Here is a 15,524-nt window from a genome sequence, read left to right on the forward strand (position 1 = left end):
ACTGAAGTCACTCAGTGACTGAAGTCATCAGGAAAATTACAGGGACTAGACCTTTTGAACTGACAACTTCTTACATGACTGTGTGTAATTGCAGGATTTTGGAGCTGGTGATACAGCCATTCCATTCCACACCTGTGTTTCCAATGTTACTGTCTAATCTCCAATAAGTAATCCAGTAATGAGACCTGGGTAATGTGTTATAAGCGGTTAAACTTCTAACTCTGACTTGTTAGAGTAAATTCACATCTCATCAATGTAATTTGGAGTTGTTTCACCAAAAGTGGGTCTTGTCTCAACTGTTTAGAAGGTTTTTCACTGTAGTGTTTCTATGGGTAGAAAGAATGAGAGTTGGACCTAATAAACACTCAATTTGAGAAGCTTAAGCTGACATTCTTTTATGCATTTATATGTAACTGAGAAGCAGGGAGGGAGATGGAGGAAGCTTGGTATAAGTACTTAACACCTATACTGCTCAGAACTGGGATTTTATTAAGGATTCTGCGTATGCATTGTCCTGCTTTCTCCAAATGGTAGAAACATCCTTTAGAAAGTATGATAAGAAAGAAATGTGGTCTGTCCTGGAACCCTTCAGATGCCAGGAGATTTCACTTAGCATACTAGTTGTATCCTTTCTCCCAAGTAAATATTTGTTTGACTCCTTTTGCTATTTGGCCTCTTGTCTGGGTTTAACCTGATGGGTTAAGGGCAGTGCTACAGAGCAGCAAAACATGGGCAGCTCTTTGGAGTAGTGTAAACCGGCTGAGAAAAGCTGAAGGTAATCTCGGCAGATGAAGTGAAACTCCTTGCTATAGATGGATGTCTATTCTTTATTTGGATTTTCCTAAGCTCTGGCTCCCACGTTAGCTTTTATTAGGTGGCTGTAGACTACTGTGAGCAGTGGGTACATTAATATGCAATGTTTTTCTGCTTTTGTAGTTTTTCAAAACAGCAGCACAAGAGGTATTCATAAGCTGTAGAGTGTTTGTGCAAGTGGGAAAGGAATGCGTTAAACAAATACCTTTTTATTAATAAAGTAGACTGCACCTTTTTCTCTGCTTAGCTTCACAAATCTTGTAATTTTGTGTGTGGCATTCACCTTGTTTGGTTTGTTTAAATTAATCTCCTTTTGCCCTTGCATTTACCATTTAATTCATGTTTGTAAAGCATTTAGAATGTGTAAAGAATGGGAGGTGAACTTATTTTTGTTATTCTTCTTGGCCTTGATCCTTCTTCTTGGAGCAGTCTCCCACTTCTGGTGCACCAAGGTCACCCCTACATGTTGAGTCCACTGTCATTTCTATGCTTTTTGGCCAGTAACTCATCTCAATAAACATCTCAGCAGAGAAAGTGACAGCAGCCTGGAAAAAAAAGCCTTCCAGAATAATATGTTCATATTGGGCCTTCGTGATCAATTTTAAGCAGATTCTGTGGGGCTGAACAAACTGGTGTCACCTGGAAAAGGTGTCAGGGGATTTCTGTTGAAGGGGAGGAGGAATCAGCTCCCTAAGTTGAGGTACCAGACTATGTCTGTATCCACAAGACCTAGAGAGCACTCACCTACCTTTGAAAAAGCAGGCCGTGTTGAGGTGTTATCTTCAACCGAATCCTCTGCCCTCTTGGTGGGAGTTAAAGATTCAGTGCCCTTTTCTAGACGAGTTGATATGTCTTGGCAGGTGTCACTGACACCATTTACTTTCTCAATAAAATGCCTGTAACGTCTTGGAGCTGCGTGTGAGCTATTGCTGTGTGTGTAAGGGCTGCTTTGTTTGCCTCCAGCCACTAACTTACTGCTCTAGCCAGTGCTGTGGGGTACTTTGAGGAAGAACAGTTGGTGTGAAACCAAGTTCTGGTCTCAAAAAATGTGTTTCCCTTTCAGAAGTATTTCTTGTCCTTGCCTTCATAATCAAGCCTTACAATATTCTTTGCAATTTCCATGTTTTTTGTACCTAATTTGTTCAGTTCTCATCCCTTGCCTCCCTGCAAACTCTTCCTCCCATGAAACTAGCAGGGCTTTATGTGAACCTACAACAGCTGTGATCAAAAAAAGCAGTTTGCCTTTCAGGCCAGTGGAGTAATATAGTGAAGCACCCAGTTCATTGAACTGCTGGTTTAATCTTCTGAACACAAGAAGAATAATCCCGAGTATAGAGTTCTGAAATAGTCTGATAAGATCTGTCCTAGTCATCCAGATCACTTCCCAGTTGCTTGGGCTGTCTGTCCGAGGCTGCATGGACTTTGTCTTTCAGGCGGCGGTGGCTCTAGCAGTCTCTTAGGGCGTATTTAGAGATACGAAGATTTTTATTTTCATATATTTTTATGATATTTAGAGAACTGAATGTTTTGTCCTGTGTGCACATTAAATTTCTCAACGGGAACAAAATGAAAAAAAGAACGAACCTGAAATTGTCATCTGAACTGGTTCTGACCTCCCATCCTCTTCCTCTTTTCAGTTATTCACAGACATTAAATGTCATGCTGGAGGAGGAGGAGGGAGTGTGGCATCCCTAATTTCTTCTTTCCGATGGTATCTGTTAGGGCTCAACAGCATCTCAAGGAGGCTGCCTTCCTAATGCTTCTCTGTTGTCTCCCTGTCTGTGGGGAGAGGTTGCTTTGTTGTTGCTGTTGGCCAACTTGCAAACTGACTTCCAGTACCCTGTGCTCAATTTACTCATTTAATGGCTGTTTTGCTGAAAGCTTGTAAAGTTCAGTAGTTAATAACCTCAGTACACCAGGTAAATTGATTAGTAATTTGATGAACTCAAAGAACATCTATAATAGGGTAAATAAAATGTGTTAGATGTCGGCACTGCTTCTCTGCCTTCTCTGTGTATGTTCCCTCTTCAATATGTGTTGACTGATGTACAGTACATCACATCAAATTACAAGCAACCTCTATGCAAACACCAGCTAAGTGTTTGCTTCCTCTTCAGCCTGCCCGATTAGTGTAGAGATGCATTTGCAGTCTGTGTGCTGAAGGGTGAACTGTCAGAGCCTTACGGTGATTTTGTTTCCCTGGCATTTAGAGTACCTTTGCAGAGGGAGAGAATGATGCTTATGGGCTGCTTCGTCTTGGAGGAATCCATCCTCAGGCTCGACTTGTGAAATAAATGTGGCAATGTGTGGTTTGAACTTAGTGTCTTAACACTGAATTTAGCAGCTGAATTTAGATAACAATCTGGTATCTGGTCTCATCAGTGTATCACTATAAAGACTTGTTAAAGGCAGAACAAAAAGACCTAGAATGTGATCTTGTCTCTTTGTTAGAACTCAATACCAGAGTATTTATCAAGTCTAGTCCAAAAAGAGCAAAATAAGGGGTGCTTTTGTTTTACTTTTGAGAGCTTTCCCCATTATCTAATATTTCTGATACCCTCCCTTGCCATTTTTTATTCAACCCAATTTTCCCTTCATTAATTTTCTTATTGCCTAATTAAATTTCTGTTCTCTCCCTCTTTGTCCTGTTTGTATACTTGTGTAGAAGCAGAATGGTGTTTATAAATGTGTGTCTATACAGGTAGCACTGTTACCAGTAAAACCAGTGCTACTTTTGTAATGGAAAGCAGTGCTCACATGCACATACATACACATGCGTGCAGACACACTGTCTGTCTCTCATTTTTACTGTGGTGTAGTTGTACCCTAGCACCAACTACATTATTCTGCTGCAATAAATACCAGTGCTGCCTGTTATTTCTGTGTAATTCACCAACCAGTGTACAATTAATTTTTGGCCCTGTTATTGCAGTATTGGCTATTTTATGAAACTGTAGAGAGTTACACAGTGAATTGATTAAATATGTTCCAGACCTTAGGCCGGAGTCTGTGTCTGCTGGGATTTGGATGATTGAAGCTTGTGCTTCTCTTGGGATATTCCAGATTTAGACTTAGTCCTGGAAATTGTTTCAGGTAGACAAAACTTCCCTGTGCGTGTGGAATCCACTTGCATAAGAACCTGACTTTGGGGAATCTGAGATTTCTATTTTGGCTCGCAGCAGTCCTTCCACATGTGGCAGGAAAAAATGCATCACTATTGTGACTTAAAAATAAAGCCAAGGCCTGGGCTTGTTTTGAAAATGTCCTTAAAATTATGGTTCTGCCCTTACAGAATATGCTGTCATCATGTTAATAGAAAATATGGATAATAATTACTCTGTAAATTGGGCAGACTCCACAGAACATCTCAAATTTGTGCTGAATTAAGTAGTCCAGAGTTCAGACTTTATAAAGGGACTACTCTCTATTTACAGTAGCTGCAGCTTCTGAAGTGAGTTTAGTAGTTTACTGTGGGTGTGTTAAATACATGTTTCATGACAGCCTAGGGCCACTTCTCTGAAGGTTCTTCCCCTTCTGCCAGTCATTTTAAAGAAACATAAATAAAAGAGCTGTACCAATTTCTTGAACATATAATGCACGTTCCCATGAGACCAGGGTGACTCAGAAGTAGCTTGTAAATAACACGTTTTAATGTTCTTAAATATATGTGTACCATCAGGCTCGCCGAGAGGTCTTGAGCCACTGCAAGTGGTATTTGCTCCGTCTGTCACAGAATCTCCTGATCCCAGGATGATGAGTGGTGGGGGTTTTGTTTGCTTGTTTTTTGGGGTAGCTAGTGGTTTGGCTATATATTCTCCTGCACCAAGAATTATCCCAATGGCAGTTTACCACTAAACACCTTGTCTCAAATGGGGTTTACCTCATTCATAGTCCAGCCCCATTGTAAGTAAATATGAAATAATGTCTGAAATTGTGTTTTTTTTTTTTTTTTAAATAAACACACATCTTATATAGACTAGAACTGTCTGCCCTCTGTAGAGTTGAACCCTGAGAAATGTGGAGAGTTGTGCCCTGGTCGGTACTCACCAGTGAAGCAGCCATCAGATAGAAGGTGCTGCCCTGCACAGAGGGCAGCGACAGCACGGAACAGCCACTGAGCCAGCAAACACCGAGAGGCCACTTAAATCTGTGTCAGGCTCCAAGGGGCCTCAGAGGAGTGAGAGATCGGAGAAGGAAATGTGGGAGCTGAGATAAAACTCTTAAGTCTCTGATTTGAGAAGACTTGTAATAACTAGGTTATTTTAAGAGAAGAGCAAGCTTTTCTTCCCAATTATTGCATTTCAGGTCTTCTCATAAGAAAAAAGGCTTAATTCCTTCTCCTTCCTTCTTCCTACCCATTCTTCTGAACAGAAGCCAAATTTTTGCTTACATGATTTCAAGCTGCAAGGTTGCTGTGAACTTGCACGCCTGGGTCAATCGAGCAGTGCCTGGATTTTTTTTTTTCCCCCCTAGAGATGTCTTATGATGTATTGGATGGTATACAGAGATCGTCTAATTTGCCGTGACATGCAGCAAGCCTTGAACTGTCTGGACCATGGTTCTTGAAACAGAGAAGACAACTCATATGGGCGTGTAAAAATGCTGTATTGTGTGCCCGCCTGGGCATGTATATGAATTTTTTGACTTCATTTTTCATAATAGTTATGCATACCACAACATTTCCTTTGGCTGTTTAGGGGATTAAGTGTAGTATATGAGACCTTTCACCTTTAGGTCATTTGTTGAGATACAGCTTCTCTTAGCAGCAGCAAAAAGCCATTACTTCCTGACGGCTAATCACTCATTCGTGTGGCACCGAGATAATAACTCTTCCTCCAGTTAGAGGCAAGGGTTTGTTGCAGGAAGAACAAAAAAAAAATAATTGTGTCCTAGCTGTCGATTTCTACGATAGGCAAAAGGCATCCTGGTGAGGAACACAGAGTTTGTCCTTGCCAGTTGAAAATAGGACAAAGCTGGGTTATAAGTTTGTTGTGTGTTCTGTGGAGAGAGGATTTGGCTCCAGCTCTGCAGTGTTTGTGGTGGTTGAGGTTTTTTTTCCTCTTCCCCATCCTGTTGTTCCCCAGCAATAGCATAGTTCTGTCCCTTCCTTGCATTCCTGTTGTCCAGTTTCTCAGCCCAAGCTGTCCCCAGTTGAAGGGCTGGGATGTTTTGTTTGGTCTTGTCCTGGAGATAGAGGTGAAAAATTGATACTTTTTTCATGAGCCTGAAAAATCCACTTACAACACTGTTTCCCAAGCCTTTTCTTGTTATAACGTTTATCAGCTACAGCAACAAACCCTGGATAATTACAGATGCTTATACCAAAATATCTCTTTTGGACCTTTAAGCCTACTTTTATTTCTTGCTCTTTTTAGTCTCAAAGTCAAGGTCTGTTATTGTTTGCATGTAGTGCTCCTTACTGTTAGAGACAGTGTTTAGAGATTAAATTCTGAGAGTAGATTTAGCTTGCATCTGCAGGTGTATGGTACACCGTACGTGTGACGTTCTTCCATTTATGTTCCTGAGATGCCTTGGCAGCAAGGCTTTTTGAGATTTTTCTGGTTTAATGTTAATAAGTAATTATTCCTATTATTCTGTAATGGGCTAAAGGTGAGAAATCCCTTGTTCCCTTTCGTCCGCCTGGATTCTGTAATGAAAGTATGATACTAAGCTGGTGGTGACCAAATGCTGTTGGAGGCCACGGGTGACATCATGCACCAGGGTTGTGACAGTCATTGACTGTGAAGGAATGGTCACTGCCAGAGTATGGGAATGAAGCCTTTGTGGGGCTGCCTCTGGTCTCTGTGGGTGTTTGATTTTTATGTTAATATTTATGTCTCAATAGCCCTGCTGTGAAAATGCCTCTTCACCTGATTGGTGGTCTGTGGTGCTTCTGGGCTTGTCTTTGGAGACTTCACAAGCTCTTTGCCAGCTACAGAGATGTCTCTTCAATGCCTTGTCCTCTTCAGAGGAGGGAAACTGGCTCTGTTAAAAACCATGTGAAAGAGAAGATCACTAAAAGCAGAGAGAATGAGACTGTCAAATGATGGAAAGAAAATCACTTACAGATATTTTCTGCTTTCTTTCTCATCCCTTTTACCATCCCTTCTCCTTCATCCTCCTTGACTTTTTTATCTTAGGATAAACATTGTATTTATTTTCTGTTTACTGTGTGGAGAATTTAAATCCATTTTGAATAGCAGAATAAATATAAAAAGATACTAGTGTTCTTTTCTTTGGAATAACTGATGCCTTGCAGGGAGAACTGGAGGTTGTGTGACAGTGGTATTGTAAAGGCAGGCCAGAGGAATCTGTGTTAATCCGTTTTCTTTTTCTTGTTATCAGTGTTTCATTTTATATTTTACTTTCCTTTTTAAGTAATAATCAATACTTCTTGGTAGAAATAGCCTAATAACTTTTTTGCCAGCTGTAAAATAAATAAACCGTTGCTTTATAATGTTTGTCAAAGTATTGCTAATAAAGAGGAATGACATAAAGTTATCCTTGTATAAAACTACTTTTGAGTTGTGGAGCTGGGAACTTTTTCCAGGTATTCATTAACTGAGGTTTCTAGCTCGCTGGAAGATAAGTGAACATTGTCCTCATTTAAAAAGTGAGACCCTAATGCTTAAGGTTAGTATTTTCTATAATAGCTTTTGTTACTTCACGTTTTGATTGTCCAGGTATGGTGTATTTCTTCAGATGTGCTGATTACCCATAACTCGAGCTTGAAGTTTTGAATAATGAGCTTCTGAGCATCTCCAGAGCGAGCCGCGAGCCAGCGGGCACTTCTGAAAGTGTGGATTTGTCTGTGTCATTAACCGTGTACAATGAAGTAACCTGTAAAGTCCTGGTAGTCTTTTTGGCTGTCATCATTAAACCAGCCTCTCCTGCAGGGTAAAACGGGGAGAGAAGCTGCAAGCGTAGTGAGAGAACCCTGACTGAAAATACAAATACCTTCAGAAAATGCTCTGGGAGTGATGATAATAAAGAAAAAGTACAGTGGCAAAATAAATTCCTGCTGATATAATTTTTCTTCCTTTCCCAAGTTTGCCTCTAGTATGGCAGTTTTTCTCCCTTCGATAAATAAATGCAAGGATGAGAATCGCTGCCAAAATCTGTCACATTTCTGGAACTTTCAGCCCCTGATTATTCACATTAAGCCTCCCCCCCGGCAGTACGGTATTCTGAATATGTACACCCACCATTCTGTCAGATCTGTGCAGTCTGCGTCTGGTTCATCTTCTGTGTCTTTGATGTGCTCCATAACGTAGGCAAAGAGAGGTCTGATAGTCTCTCTAAAAACCTGACAGTTTGTGTGACAATCTGTCCACAAATCCACAGGCTCCTTGTCAACCAAATGAGCCTTTGAATATCAGAGGTTTTCGGAACAGTGCTTGCAGCATTGTGTATGCGCTAAGGGGAGAGTACAACAGGCTTCCTTGTAACCTGAGATGTCTGCGTTTTCCTTAATCATTCCAGGGACATCTCATCATTGCTTGTTGGCTGGTTCTCAGCCCTGCACATGTCGAGGTTATTTAGTAAAGCTTGATTTACTGGCAGCTGCACATGGAGAATAATTTGCAGTTGGGGGTAGAGGAAAAACCCTGGGAGGGGGTGGAACTTGCAGGCTTCAGTATACTTCTGTTTTTTTGATGGCTTTTTTTTGTTTGTTTCTTATAGTGATGCTCTTCCTTGCAGTTCCCTTTGCCCATGCAAGTGCATGGAGGTGATGCATTTTCTTCAGTGTTCTCCAGTGCTCTTGCACATCCTTCTGCCTTGGGTCCCTCCTGTTCTGGCTTCCTCTGGGAATCCAGTAAATTTTGTTCCTTAGCTACCTGTTCTGGGGAAGGATGGGGTCATGAATGTAATTTAGATTTTTAAAATTGGGACAGGAACTGTCAACTGGGCCAGCTGCTGCAGTTTATAAATGGGGCTTAGGGATATTCTCAGCAGAGAGAGACGGGAGTTTTAGCTGCAGCGTGCCTGTCCGAAGTGGTGGGAGTTCTGTTGGAGGCTCTGTCAAATACCAGCTTTGGCATGATGGCATCAAAACTCCCTTCCCGAAATAAGCTCCTGTGATGGGCCTGACAGGGGAATGTACTTGGTATCTTTTTTTAATGTATGACAAGTTCTTGATGACTGCCAATTTTCTGTTGTTCCCCCCCCCCCTCCCTCTGAAGTGCTGGTCAGCCTCCTAGTGAAACTTTCTGCTGCATACCTTGGCATTCTTGATATTCTGGCAATTCTCTTTTCTGTCTTCTCCTCTTCCCTTAGCACCAATTCTCTGCACGCCTGTTACTCTCTTGGACAATGCTCTGTTGTTAGAGGCAGTGTCCTGTGATCTAGGGATTCATCCTGGTTGTGTGATGGATCGACTGACAGGACCCAGGTATCACTACGGGACTGGTTGTGCAGCTGCCCAGCACGGGCGCAGGGATTTAGCAGGCATTGCCGTGCCCTTAAAGTCATGGGCACTACGTTATCTGTGCAGGTCAGCCAGGTGTAGGACTTCCCTGAAGCAGATGCTGAAAACCCTTGATGTTTAATCAATGCCTGGGAGGCCTGTTTACCTGCACTTGTCAGGTATAATTGATTCCGGCATTTACTGTGAATTCCTCACCTAAGACTTCTCGCTCATGTATTAAACTTCCAGCTAGGAGGAGAGTGAAGCGATACTCTCCTACAACAGTTTTAGCGTTAATCTGGGCCTTTCACATTGCTATTGCTGTCCTTATCAGAAAGCCTGGGTTGCTTGCTGGCATTTTATGGCCTTTCTCTTTGAAGCTGCTTTTACTGTCCGGTTTGTGTTTAAAGGATTACTAATGCTTTATTTGCGGTCTTTGAGAACGGTGTGCTTTAAAGCAACCTCATATAAACGCAGTATTTAATTCTTTCTGGGGTTTTTTTGCTCCTTCTTCCCCTTTTAATCGCCTCTGTAGAAATAATTTCTTTGTTGCTGGCGGTCTTTCTGGGTTGAAGATAACATGAGGCTTTTCTGCATGTTTCCAGTGAGGCACTTGCAGCTCCTCGGAGAAGTTCCTAATACCATCTTTCTGTGGGGTACCTGTTTTAATTGGACTCTTCCCAGGGTACCTTCACAGAGACAGTCTGGCTCTGGTGTGCAATCTCAGTCTGGGTCTGTAAACCTGTTTTCACCCAGATGGAGTATCTCTGTGTGGGACTTGGTTCTGGGCAGTTCTGGGGTGTGTAGCTCTGTGTGATTCACCATGTGTTTTAGGGGCTGTAGCTTAACCTTTTTGTGCCTGGCTTGTTATCCACAGGATAGACCCAGCTGTGGTCCTTCTCCCCAGCTCTGCCTCCCTCAGATTTTGTGGAGATTGGTATTTTGTGGGATTTTATCTTTGAGCAGCTGTCTAGGTATGCTGCAGAATTAATGTTTTGCTTTCAACTCAGGATAATATTGCAGTCGTGAGAAGATCTGTTCAAACAGGTATATACTTCTGCCCATGACTAGTTTAACTTTCCTGTGTTGTTACTGTGGACATTGCTCTTTTTCTGTCCTCTCTGAATCTTAATCCAAAATTTATGATCTCACAGCCTGTTGCTGAAGGAAAGAATAGAATGACACAAATTCAATGCTCTCGTTTCATTATTGGTCTCAGTGGGAGGAGTGGGTGAACCCACACATGAACAGCAAACAACAGAGCTGTGTTTAAAAGTTGGCTTTGGGTAAAAAAAAATTTTTTTTCCCTATCAGCAAGCTGTTTGTAGTTGCTTGCATCTTTTCTCTATTACCTTTTGAGAAAAAAAAATTTGATTTAGCATAAAACCAGTTTAACCCTTGGCTTCTATGCTCTCGTGATATGCTTTACATGCATATTTCTCTTCCTTGTTAATCGACTTCTATGTGTATGTGCACGTGTACTTGATAGGAAGGAGAAAATGTGAATGATCTCTTTTAGCTAAATGCTAGCTGGTACCAACAAACAGGCTGAGCATGGACTCAAAGGCAGCGAGCTCAGGAGGTGAAGAAATTACTTCTTGCAGTGTGTTCTGAAATTCCCAAACTCCCTGTTTTGGACTAAAGTTGATAGCAGTGATTGATTGTGTAGGTTGATTTTAACAGATCCAAAGGGTCGCCCAGTGAACAGATCGGTTCAGCTCATCTGCCTCCGTACCTGTGGGAGGGGTGCAAGTAGACGGGGTAATTTTTCAAATCTGTTAGGAGCCATTTGCATGAGACTTCTGAGCGATGAGAGTGAGCAACCTGATTTATAGTGCGTGTGAACCAGCGACCCAGTGAGGTGTGTGGTGCCCGCGTGTACCTTTGCTTCCCTTGGGCAGTGCTGTGAGCAAAGGCGGCTCCCAAAGCTGGGCTGACCGACGCTTTTCTGTGCCTCCCTGCTGTTCCTCGTGGCAGCAGCTGTGCCCAGGGCACGTGCGTGTTCCCCGTCCCCAAGTGCGTGCGGACAGGTGACAGTCGTGCTGATTTATTAGGATGGTGTGAGGTCTTATTTCTGGCTTCAGAAGCAGCTGGAAGGAGGAATTTTAATGTCTCCCAGTTGACGTTTGATACATGAGAAGTAACCTCCGCTTTCCTTTCCCCTTTCTCTCCCCAATTTGCGGTGTTTCACTCCTGGGCACACCGCGTGTTCCCCCTGCCATGCCGCGCTGCCTCTCGCGCTTTCAGCTCGAGCGGGGCTTGCGGCGGGAGGCTTGCTGGAAGCTGGCGAGCACGGAGGTCAGGAGAGGGGATCGAAACAACGCGTCTGTCAGGTGCGAGGCAGATTGTACCATCTAATCCCCCGTCTGTCGTCTGCAGCGTTTGTCAAGGCCTCCGCTGGCCTGCTCCGTTTCATCAGAGGTATCACTGGCATTCATCTAGGCTGGCAGCATTTCAACAGCTGTTAATCCTCTTTGTATCTTTAAGCACTGTGACCACTGACAAGCTTCTATACTCTGAGGTGTCAAAATATCTCAAGATAGCCGTGGTGATGGTTGGGGTGTTTTGGTGTTTTTTGTTTTTTTAATCCAAACACTTTCTGATCTATTGACCCAGACTGAACCTGAGGGAGAAATCTGTGTCCCAGTGTCAGGTTTTTGCTGCTGCTGCTGGATGTTCACAAAGAATTTAGCCTAAAATCTCATTTGTTTCTAGTTCCCCATGCTCGCATTGCTTGGTTTTCTGTTTTACGTGTTACCACAAGTAGCGTGTGTTTCACTGAAGTTGTAAGGAATGTGGTTTAATGTCAATGTGAGAATGAGCTGGCAGGGTTTTCTCTTTATGCTTCAATTACTTTCCCTCCTGAAATAACCCTGAGAACTCCATCTTCTGCTACATTGTTTTCTTACTTTCTTTGCTAGGTGTTGTGGAAAGGGCCTGGGCAGTGTAGCGAGGTGTAGTAGTGAGTGTTGGGAGTTTCTCTGCATGCTTGCAGCCAAGGAGGAATGCTGAATTAAAATTACTCCAAATTTAGCTCTAAGTTTTAAAATGGGTGCCCTTTGGAAGAGGGATTTTTAGTGCAAGGGTGTTTTGGGAGGAGTGGTGAGCAAGGGTATAGCAGAAAATCTGTTGTAGAAAAGCAGCAGGGTAAAGGAAAGTGGTTCTGTTGGTCTTTGGGCTCTAGTTATGTATTTTTATAACTTCTCGGTGTTTTTATTATTTGCTACGAACCATCATTTAATAGCAGGGGAAAATCTTTCAAACTAACATTTCTTTGTTTAGTTTGTCCTCTCTGGAGAGCTCTCTCCCCATATGACAAAGCTCTGATGTTCTGAAGCCGGCTCCCCTAAGGCTCAGCTTTATTGAGAGAAGTGAAACATTTTAGGTGGTTCATTCATTCTTTCTGTGTCTCTTGTTATTTGAGCCCTTATGGTGTCCTTTGGTCATGTTTTTAAACTTATTTCTGCAACTAAGACTGCCAGGAGCTTTATTTAATAATAGTTGAGGTCTCACGTTCGTCTTTTTCTTTGTGAGCTGCCATTTTATCTCAAGCATCAAATATTGTGAGAGTAAATTAAAAGCAGCGTTGATGTCTTGTAATTTTGTGTTCAATGTTCTTTTACTGTGCAACTGAATATCGTTTTATGAAGCTAAAGGACTTCACTAAGACTATGGGCAGCTCAGAGTTTGTTTCAAGTGCAAATACCCACACCTTGATCCTGCACTTGTGTGTGGGCAGCTCTGCTGAAGTCGCGGGAAGTGCATAGGTGGTTGCTGGCTTGCTTCCTCGTTTGCAACCTTATTATAAAGTCCTAGATTTTTGTAGGCCATTGGAACGCTGTCCCCTGGCACAGTGTGATAGGGTAAAATACTGAAAATGAAGCAGATCTTGCATCTGAAGTCGTATAGATGAGGATACTTGGAAAATTATTCTCTGTAAGTAGAAGCCCCTGCTGTGCCTGTGCCCATGCTGAAAGGCCAGTCTGTTGCTCATTTAGTGTTTAGGACAAAAGCGAACTTTCCCAAGGTAGGAAAGGGCCTAGAGACCAAAGAAAACCTGTTTAACAAGTCTGTCTGTTGAAGGAACTCAGGTTTAAATGGTAAAACTCTCTTTCTTACTTGGGGAAGCATTTAAAGATACTGATTCATAGCGTTGGAAATACTGCTTCAGTGTTTTTTTAGGGTTTTTGAGGGGGAAGGGGAAAGTTAGAAGGCAGAGAGGTCTGTCTCAGAGGCAAGAGGTCCAGCTGGATCACATGCAAGGATGTTTCCTTTTCATTTTTAAAACTCAGCAGCTTTCATCTTCAGGTTGAAGGTCTTCTGTGCCCATCCTTGATCTTCGCATCGTGCCATGTGCCTTGTGGTTTCTTTGAGGCCAGGTCTCTCCTCCTTCCCCTCACTGAGATTTTTGCCTCTCTGTTCAGGTTCTCACTTGCCTGATTTTCATCAGCTTTAGGATCCAGAGCTATTTCATACCGGTTTCTTTCCCAGGTATTTTTGTCCATGTTTGTAGTTGATGATGTTGAAGATGAGGCTCACCATAGTCCTGGGCAGTTGAACCCTCTCTCTAATAAACTAGGTGAGGTTGTGCCACAACCACTTTAATCGACAGTGCAACCAGCAAATGAATCTGTTGGCTATTTTTTCTTTCTTTAGGTGGGTTAAATGCCAACCTCATGCTGCGTCTCACGTACAACATATTTGTTCCTGTTTTCCTCTCCTGCTGCTGTTTCACTGCAGAGTGCTGCAGGCTAATAGTATCTGACGGGGCTACTTCCTATTGCCTGAAAAATGTTTAATTTTACTACCTTGCTTTCTCTCTTTCCCACTTTCTCTCATTTTGATCTCTCAAATCCAGTCCCTTTGAGAAATCAGACAGTATGAAATATGAAAATTGCTTGGGTGGTAATTGGAGAAAGGGTGAGACTTATGAAACCCATGGAGATAACACTTACATCTACTTATTCACATTATTTAATTTTTAATGGCAAATTTAATTAATGAAGCACAGGTCTTATGGCTTCATGTGCAAATAAGTAACAGCAGGGAGCTGAAAGTCATGAGGTCTGTTTACAGGACAGAGAAAAAGGCTCCATTAAAAGCTGAACTTTTCATTATAGGAAGGAGAAAAACGGGTTTAATAGCATCGAAGTTTGACCATTATATAACAAGTAAGTAAATGAAAACATTAATGACAATTTGCTGGCAAAACGCATTTTGAAGTGGTTACTCATCCGTGATTTCTCAGTTTAAGTCTGTCTCCTAGGTCAAAGTTTGGAAAAGCAAAGTCTGTTCTGTGTTTTTCTCAGTATGTGACATAAATTCAGGCACCAGAGATAAAACGCTTAAATATAGCACCTTGAAGCCTAGACTCTGAAAACCTGTATAAACCTTCCAATTAGCTGAGCTTCACACAACTTCAGTGACACAGGCAGCTGTTATCCCTCGCTTGCAGATGGAAAATGGTGACTCGCCCAAGATTGCACAAGTGGTAGAACCGCTAATAGAACTTGAGTTATATCTGTCCTTTCCTTTTTCTAACCACTGAACAATATGTGTCGTCTCATTGTGCGCAGGACCACAGCTGCATTTATGGGAAAATAAATGAAGAAGAGCAGGAATAGTATTTTATATAAAATGACCAAATTTGGGGAGAGACGAGATAGCAGCTAGAACCGGCCCTTAATGAATAGCTGTCCTCACTTTCAGTACCATTTTGTCACTTTTTTGATTGATTATTGCGTATTTTCTGCATGTGCCTTTTCAGACTAAGGGCCTTGCAGATGAGTTTTGAGTGAGGCAATTGCAGCTATTTCAGTATAAAGTCCAGGGGCTTTGCCCAAAGCAGCTTTATCAGCAGTTTAGTAACACAAGACCTTGCAGCAAAGTCGCTGGGGGTGTGCAGCCTTTCCCTTCTGCTGTCTGTGCTTGGGAGGCTTGTAAGTGCAGCCGAGAGGAGGAATTCATCCTCCGTGTTCAGTGGCTGAGCAGTTGTGAACTAGAACTCTTTCTGTGCAAGCTCAGGAGAATTTAATGCAAACCTCTTAAGCCCTGCAGCAAGACACTCCAGACTCTGTTTGGCAGTGCCTTAACTGATACCTGATACACCTCCCTATGTAGTTAAAGGGAAACAGGCTGCATAATTTTCTTTTAAAGAATAAGTAACATAAGTAGAAGCACTGAAATGTAAAATGGATTTTCCAGTGCTAGCAGCCAATTTTGATACTTGCACGTTAGTAGCTTACAAGATCCTTCACAGCAATTAATGAAAAAAGAGAACAAAATACAACCTAAGTCAAAATAA

At 42.2% G+C, this 15,524-nt stretch overlaps 1 protein-coding gene across 2 annotated transcripts in view; it reads left to right on the forward strand.

The window, feature by feature from the left end:
- Window positions 1-15,524, forward strand: part of CHCHD6 (coiled-coil-helix-coiled-coil-helix domain containing 6) — a 112,988-nt gene that overhangs the window by 44,326 nt on the left and 53,138 nt on the right. The window lies entirely within an intron of this gene.

Source organism: Nyctibius grandis, chromosome 10 (genome assembly GCF_013368605.1).
Source record: "Nyctibius grandis isolate bNycGra1 chromosome 10, bNycGra1.pri, whole genome shotgun sequence".
In the NCBI taxonomy this organism is placed as follows: domain Eukaryota; kingdom Metazoa; phylum Chordata; class Aves; order Nyctibiiformes; family Nyctibiidae; genus Nyctibius; species Nyctibius grandis.